A 9,007-nucleotide genomic window follows, 5' to 3' on the forward strand; every position below is an offset into this window, starting at 1 on the left:
GCACGTAGCAAGCACGCACCTGTTGCTCGGGCCGCCGTCTGTATGCAAAAGAAATGTCCATTTATTACGGAGAAATTTGAGACCTCGAGCTTTCGGATTGGGTCTTGGGGGGTTGGGGAGGGAAGGGGGAGGGGGGAGAGGCTCGTTGGTGCAGTGCTTTTCTTTCTTTTGTTTTCTATTTTTACTTCGATTTGTCTTCGTATGTTGTCTTTATAGTTCTTCTTATCTCTCTCTCTCTCTCTCTCTCTCTCTCTCTCTCTCTCTCTCTCTCTCTCTCTCTTGTGTGTGTGCGCGTGTGCGTATGCGCACACGCGCACACGCGCGCGTGCGTGTGTGCGTGTGTGTGTGTGTGTGTGTGTGTGTGTGTGTGTGTGTGTGTGTGTGTGTGTGTGTGTGTGTGTGTGTGTGCGTGTGTGTGTGTGTGTTTGTTGTTCCAAGCCAGCTTTCACACCACACACGTAGTGTGGCTAAAATTATATGTATATGTTATATGTAGAAAAGAATAGATATTATATGGAACGAGAAAATAGAGAAGACCATCGTATTTTCCGCTTTAAGAATCATCAAGCACATCTCACGGGCCCCCTCGCTTCCCTGCCAGTGCATGCCAACCGCTTTATAATTCATTCCCAGCAACACAAACCATCAGTCTCGTTGCAATTAGAAGGTCTTGAAATATTGCACTTGATCTCACAATCATTATATTTTCCTCCTAATTATGATCTTTATCACCCTATGTTTCCTTCATCGTTGCTCCTAATCTTCGTCGCAGATCACCAAACCTCCCTCTATTTATCACCCTTTGCCATCTCTATCTTCATTATCATTATTTGTCTCTCCATCACTATCATTATCTCGATCATCATCATCATCACCACCGCCGCCGCCGCCGCCACCGCCAATCGCAGCGCCGCAGAGTTATGAGTGTTGGGTGATGAATAGGCAATGTGCCAATCTTATAACAATTTTGAACGTGATAAGCCCTTCTTGCTGCTCATTTGCATAATCTTGAACGGACGCCACTCTTAATCGAAGTTCTGGGGCAGGACGAGGTGTGCTCGGAGTTTTTTTTTTTTTTTTTTTTTTCGTTTTTTTATATGCTTTGTGTTGACTTTAATAGTTTGTTTGTTTGCGTGTTCCGTTCCTTTTTTTATTTTTTTTATCTGGTCCTGCGGTGATGATTATCTCTCGCATTACAATTTGATTCTAATGCTCATCATGATGTTTTCTTATTAGTTTCTTTTTTCGCCTTTTCACCTCTCCTTGTCTTTTTTCTCCTTTTCCCTCTTTTTTTTTTTTTTTATCCGTTCTCTTCCATATTCATTCCCTCTCCCTCCCTTCTTCCTCACATCTTATTCCTCTCTTCCTCTTATCTTCCTCTCCTCTTCTCTTCCTCCTCTCCCTCCCCTCTCCCTCCCCTCTTATTGCTTCTCCCTCCGTTCTTCCTCCACTCTTCCTCCCTTCTTCCTCCTCTCTCCCTCCCCTCTTCTTGCTTCTCCCTCCCTTCTTTCTCCCCTCTCTTCCCCTCTCCCTCCCCTCTTCCTCTTCTCTCCCTCCCCTCTTCTTGCTTCTCCCTCCCCTCTTCTTCCTCTCCCCTCCCCTCTCCCTTCCCTCTTCTTCCCCTCCCCTCTCCCTCCCCTCTTCCTCCCCTCTCCCTCCCCTCTCTCTCCCCTCTCCCTCCCCTCTTCCCTCAGCCGTCAAGAGCCATCAGTCCGTCATTTTCCTGAGCGGCCATGGAAATCAAGAGCGGTTTTGCCTTCTTCATCCACCGGCCGTCATTATCGTGCGTCTATATATGCCCGAGCCGACGTTAAAGGCAGTACATAATTTTAATGTGGCTGAATTATAATAAGAACAACTCTTACAGTGTTCCTCTCTAGTTCTCCCTTTTTCCCCTTTTTTGTGTCTTTTAAGTTATTTTATTTTTATTTTTTTTGTTTTTTTTTTCTGTTTGTTTGTCGGATTCCTCACTCACTCACTCACTCACTCACTCACTCACTCACTCACTCACTCACTCACTCACTTACTTACTCACTCACTCACTCACTCACTCACTCACTCACTTACTCACTCACTCACTCACTCACTACTCTCTCTCTCTTCTCTCTCTCTTTTTTTCTCTCTCTCTGTTTTTTTCTCTCTCTCTCTCTTTTCTCTCTCCCTGTCTTTTCTCTCTCTCTCTTTTCTCTCTCTCTCTTTTCTCTCTCTCTCTTTTCTCTCTCTTCTCTCTCTCTCTCTCTCTCTCTCTCTCTCTCTCTCTCTCTCTCTCTCTCTCTCTCTATCTATCTATCTATCTCTCTCTCTCTCTCTCTCTCTCTCTCTCTCTCTCTCTCTCTCTCTCTCTCTCTCTCTCTCTCTCTCTCTCTCTCGCTAGCTCGCTCTCTCGCTTTCTCGTCGAGTCATTCATTGCATATATATTTGGTCTAATTACTAACTATGTTAATTACTTGCTACTGATTCGGTATGCCGCGGGGGAAGGGAGAAAGGGGGGGGGGGTAGAAGAAGAAGGAGAAGGAAGATGAAGAAAAAGAGGAGGAGGAGGAGGAAGAGGGTGCGAAGGAGGAGTAGGTCAGTAGAAAGGAAGAGGAAGAGGAAAAAGGAGAAATGGAAAAGGCGGAAAAGGAGATGGCACAGAAAGGAAAAGAAGGGGGAAGGAAGAAGGGTAATAATAATAATAATAATAATAAGAAGAAGAAGAAGAAGAAGAAGACGATGAAGAAAACAAGTAGAAGCGAGGAACACGAGGAAAGAAGGAAGGAGGGAAGGGAGAATGCTAAGATAAGTATGAAAAATGTGCAAGCACGAGAGGAGTGAGAGATCGAAGTGTTGAAGCAGAAGAGGCTCAATTCCACCGAATGAAAGGGAACAGTCTTCAGTGATTTTAACAAGCAATCTGATCTGATCCTTCTTATGAAAGCATTGGGAAGAGAGAGAGAGAGAGAGAGAGAGAGAGAGAGAGAGAGAGAGAGAGGGAGAGATGGATGCACACTTAAAGAGAACCATTGGATTTACTTTTAGATGTATAGACAAGTGGTTCAAGCAGGCAGACGGGTGGGCAAGCAGGCAAGATGGCAGGAAATCAGGCAAGGGTTCAGGCAAGCAATCAAGCATGGAATCAAGCAGGCAGGGAGAGAGATATTGCTTAGGAGAGAAACGGCGTGCGTTTTTAAAGGTTGAGAGACAAAAGGAAATTGAGGAAGAGAAAATAAAATAATGTAGAAAGGGTGGGGGAGAAGGGAGGAGGGTAGGAAGGAAGGACGAGAGGGGGGGAGAGAAGGAAGTATGGTACGGATACATGGCAAGAAAGGGAGAAGGGAAGGGAAGATAAAAAATAAAGTAGGGAAAGGAGGAAGAAAGGGAATGAGGCGTGACAAAGAAAGCAGGGAGAGAGGAAGGCAAAAGAACGAAGGAAAATAAATGGGAAGAGACAGAAAGACGAGAACCAAGAAAAAGAAGAAAAAAAACAAGACTAACCCCCTCCCCCCTCCCCGCCTCCTTTCAATAAACATCCAGGCTTTTCTCTCGTGCTGCCATCTGTCGTCCGTGCTTGCGCCAGCCGCTCGTGCTTGCGCCTCAACACGGATCCAAGCAGACAGAAGGAGTTTCAGCCTCGCGCGCAGGAAAGCTTAATCTCGAACAGCGGGAAGCGAAGCGGACGTGTCAGCTCGCGGAATGATAGATATAGACAAGGAAGAGATAGAAAGGAAATAGACGTGGACAGGTGAGGAATAAACAACACGGCCGAGGGAGAGGGACGGACGCACGGACGCACGCACACGCTAGGGCGGAACGCGGGCTTGGGGGAGGTTGGGGCTCTGCTTGCGAGGGAGGGAGAGGGAGAGGGGCAGGGAGGGGAAGAGAGGGGGGGAGGGGGAGAGGAGGATAGGAGAGAGGGAGACGGACGGATGAACGAAGGGACAGACGGACGGACGGACGGACGAAGGGAGTGATGATGGACAAGAGAGGGGGAGCAGAGAGAGAAAAAAAGGAAGGGAGAAAGGACAGAGAGAGTAAAAGAGTGAGATAAAAACGTGAAGTGAAAGTGAAACGGAGAATAACAGGCAGAGACCGAAAAATAAAGAAAATCAAAATAGAAAAAAAATCAAATGAAAGCCACACTCGGATAATACACAACAAATACCACCCAAAATACAAACAAACCAACAATCAAACGAATCCCGATGGGCGGAAAACATGGCCAACGCAGCCGAGCTCGGAAAATACGTGCGCGCTAAGTATGTGATCCTCCCCCTCCCCCCAACTCCCACCCCCCACCCCCCAAAACCCTCCCCCCCTTCCCCTCAGCCCGTCAAGGTGGCCGCGATGATTGACTGCTTGTAGATTGCATTCTGAAATTATTCCCTGATGGCTTGGCATGCTAAAAGGAGCCCAACGTAGGGGGCTGCTCCTCCAAGACGCCGGCGGAGATGATGGAGGTGATGGAGGCTTTGGTGGAGAGTGAAAGGCGGAGAGGGGGAGGGGGGGAGGGGGAGAGGGGTAGAGGGGGGTGGTTAAGGGGAATGGGGTGTTTGAAGGGGTGTGTGAGGGGGAGAGGGGCGGAAGGGGGTGTGAGGGGGAGAGGGGTGGAAGGGGGTGTGAATGGGGAGAGGGGGAGAGGGGAGGGGGGTGTGAGGGGGAGAGGGGTGGAGGAGGGTGTGAGGGGGAGAGGGGTGGAGGAGTGTGGTAAGGGAATGGGGTGTTTGAAGGGGTGTGTGAGGGGGAGAGGGGCGGAAGGGGGTGTGAGGGGGAGAGGGGTGGAAGGGGGGTGTGAGGAAGAGAGGGGTGGAGGGGGGGGTGAGGGGAGAGGGGTGGAGGGGGAGGGGGGATGATGGAATTCTGGGTGGGTCTCTGTGTTTGTTGTTTTCTTTAGGTCTTTCCGTTAATCGTTGTGTTTCCTGGATTATTTTCGTTATTTTATTTCCCCGCTTCCTCTTTTTTTCTTCTTCCTTTTTTAAATTTCCCCTTTGTTTATTCCCTGGTTCTTCTTTGTCTTTTCTTTCATACTCTTCTTCTTTTCCTTCTTCTTCCTCCTCTTCCTTATCTCTTTCTTTATCTTCACTGTCTTCTTCTTCTTCTTCTTCTTCTTCTTTTCTTTTCTTCTCCTTCCTCTTCTTCTGTTATTACTACTGATTCTTCTACTTCTCTTCTACTTCGTTTTCGTTCTCGCTGAGAGAGAGAGAGAGAGAGGAGAGAGAGAAAAGAGAGGAGAAGAGAGAGAGAGAGAGAGAGAGAGTGAGAGAGAGAGAGAGAGATTGCCTACAGCCCTTTGATCTACATTCAGCCAACCGAAGTCGAAAGCTGGGAGAAGGAAGTAGTAAATGTTAATTACAGTTAAAGGATAATAATGATGATTAAGGATGGTGATTTTGGCGAAAATATGGTGATGATGACAATGATGATGATGGTGAGAATAATGATAATAGTAATAATAATGATAGTAATAATGGTGATTATAACAATAAGAACTGTAATTATTGTTATCATTATAATAAACTTAAGTCTACGAGACTCCCGTAGCGAATCCCAGCTGGAGATCAACAGGTGTATAACCTCTCCTCTCGTTCCTCTCCATTCCAATCTCCTCTAATCTCCCCCTCCCTACCTCCACCTCTCCTATCACTCCCGCTTCCCCCCATCCTCACTTCCCTCCCCCGCCCTCACCCTCACCTCCCCTCCCCCACCCTCACCCTCACCCTCCTCACTCCCTACTCTTCCCCACACCCCCTCTTCACTCTCCCCCCCCTCTCTCCTTCTCTCCCCTCCAATACTTCTCTCCCCCTCATCCTCACTTCCCCCCCCTACTCCCTCACACCTCACTCCCCCTCCCTCACTACATCTCCCCCCTCCCTCTCACTCCTTCCACACCGCCCCCTCCCCATCCTCACCTTCTCCCTCTCCCTCTCTCCCCACCCAACCCATCTAATCATCACCCAATCCTCTACCTCTCCCCCTCCCCTCTATTCTCTTACTCTCTTTCCCCTCCCCTCGCACCACTGGTCCACTACAAAATTACAGTACTATCTCCTTTGCAACTTACCCTTTCTTCTCTTCTCTCTGTCTCGCTCCCGCCCTCGCCCCCTTCCCCCCTTTCCATCCATCTCCCCCCCCATCTTCTATTTCAATCCTCCCTCATTCTCCATTTTTTTTCTACTTCCCCTCCCCTCCCCCTCCCTTCCCTTCCACATTTCCCCTTACTCCCCTCACTCTCTCCCGCTCTCCCTCTCCTTCTCTCTTCTCCTCCCGATACTTCTACCTCCCCCCCCCCTCTTCTACTTAATTAAACTTCTGTACTACAACAGTGTCTATTAATAATTACAACAACCATCAATTTCTAAACTAGCTATTAAAGTAGTTACAGCAAATCAAACACTGTTAAAACCACATAAGATATAGAAAACAAACTATATAATTGAAATGTTATTTTAAACATAATACAAGTGAGATAATAAAAATACTTATATAAATCAGAAAAGGTTTGACATTATAAAAGAATTGAGTAAAGATAAAATATATAAAAAGAAATAATTATTAATAAAATAAATTAACAGACTACATAATCTTATTATATTATATAATTTAATAAGTCGGTAAGTAAAATACAAATAAATACTAAATGCAAAAGTAAAAATTTCGAATTCAAACTACATATAATCAACAAGATAAAAACTATAACAATAATAAATTAATAAAAAAGATATAATTATTAAACCATAAAATATGAAGTTACTAATAAATTACAAGAAAACATTAAACTCAAATTTTAATAAATCAGAAATCCTAAAAAAACATATAAAAAATTCAACATTAATTACATCATCATAAATAAAAAAATAATACATATAACCTCTCTCTTCCTGTCCTACTCAAATATAGTCTACTAACTCTCAATCTCCTCTCCCCCTCTCTAACCTATCCCACCTCAACACTCACATTTTCGTCTCACACTCTCCTCCATCATCTGCTCCAATCAGGATGCAACCACACTCAACTCTAACTCAGTACGCATTTATTTCTAAATCTTCATAAGATCCAATGAATTGTCTACATCACCATCTCCACTCATCTCACGCGGGAGCGCGGCACCCTCTATTAGACGACAGCTCGCCCGGTGGGCGGGCCGGGGGGTTCCTTCATCATTCACGGACCAATGAGCCAGGTTGGTCTGGGTGGCGAGCGGGGTATAGGGGGTCAGTCGTGCGAAGGGACGTCTACTGACTTGTGTGGGGCAGTGACAGGCCTCTCCCTCTTCTCTACAATCTCCCTTCAGACTCTCCTTCTCCTCTTATCTTCCTTTCCTTTACTCCTCCTTCCCCTCTTCTTCCTTCCCCCTCTCCCTCTTTCCCGCCTCTCTCTTCTCTTCTCCTCTCTCTCCTTCGTCGTCTCTCTCTTCTCCTCCTCTCCTCTCCCTCTCCTCTCTTTTCCTTCCCCCATTCTTCTCATCTCCCCTCCCTTCCCTCTCTACCTCTCTCCCTCTCTCTTCCTCCTCTACCACTCTTTCTCGCCTCCTTCTCCTTTCTCTTCCTTCCCTCTCTCCTTCTCTCCTCTTCCTCCTCCCTTCTCTCTGTTCGACCCTTCTCTCTCCTCTCTTCTCTCTCTCTTCTTCTCTCCTCTCTCCTCTTCTCTCCCTCTGCGGCTCTCCTTCTCTCTCTCCTCCCCTCCCCTACCTCATTCTCCTGCGGTCCCTCCTCTCCTCTCGGGCACTTCTGTTCCTTCCCCCTCTCCTTCACCTTTCACTCTCCCTTTCTCCTTCTCCCTCTCTCTCTCCTTCTCCTCCCTTCCTCTTCTCGCCCCGTCTCTTCTTCCTCCTTCTCCCCTTTCCTCTTCATCTCTCGCTCTTCCTCCTTCTTCTCTCTCGCCTCGTCTCTTCTCTATTCTGTTCCCCTCTCCTCTCCCTCTTCTGAAAACAGTGCTCCTGACACTCTCCTCTCTTCCCTCTCCTCCTCGCTCGCACTACTCCTCCCTCCTCTCTCTCTCTCTCTCCTCATCATCCACCCATCTCACTCTCAGTCTCCCTCCTCTCTCTCTCTCCCCCTCTCTCTCCTCTTCTCTCATCACTCTCCTTCTCCTCGCCTTCACCTGCTCCCTCCTCTCTCTCCTTCATCTCCCTATCCTTCTCCCCTCCCTCCTCTCTACATGCTCTCTCTCTCCTCTCTCTCTCTCTCTTACTCCTCTCTCTCTCTCATCTCTCATCCTCCCTCTCCCTCTCCTCCTCTCTCTCTCTTCACCTCATCTCACCTCTCTCCTCTCTCTCTCTATCTACGTCGCCTAGATCGACTAGTACCTCGGCGCGGTATCTAGCATCTACTATTAACTACACTTCGGGTAAATAAAAATAAGCGTGATACTGCTACTCTCCTATTATCACACTATCCTTACTCTGAGGGCAACTCCGTACGGGGATCTCTCTGATCGGTTATACATTATCTACCTCCCCTCCCACATCTCCTGCAGGGTGGGCGGGCTCTCAAAGGGGCTCATGGGCGGGGTACCATCTTCCAACATTGGGTCTCGGTCTAAATCTACTCGGGTCACTACGTGGGGGAGAGGAGGGGAAGGATAGGGAGCAAGCACAGAGAAGTCGAAAGTGCTGCGGAGGGTGACTCAGCAGGGTACGTCGGGTAAAACGCTAACGATGCGAGAGAGAGGATGGGGGAGCTACCATGGGTGATGCGGAAGCTGGGCGGGGAGAAGGGAGGGAAGGTCGTGCGAGAGACGGAAGGAAGTGCAAGGGTACGGGATGACGATCTTATTGGAGGGCTGGCTGGCCGGAAAGATAGCTAGTGGCGTGAACACCTGAAGATGGGAAACTCGGAATCGCACGTTACTGGAAGAGCGACGATAGAGAAATGACCACAGGGAGAGAGCTCAGAGAGTCAGAGACGAGCGAGGACAGAGTCGAGCAGCTCTGACAGAGAGAGATCAGGCGAGAGCAGAGCAGCGACGATGAGAGTCGACGAGTCAGAGAGTACTACAGAAGAGAAGAGAGATCCGAGCAGTCAGCGGGAGA

The sequence above is a fragment of the Penaeus chinensis genome, chromosome 29 (genome assembly GCF_019202785.1).
Source record: "Penaeus chinensis breed Huanghai No. 1 chromosome 29, ASM1920278v2, whole genome shotgun sequence".
Classification (NCBI taxonomy): Eukaryota; Metazoa; Arthropoda; class Malacostraca; order Decapoda; family Penaeidae; genus Penaeus; species Penaeus chinensis.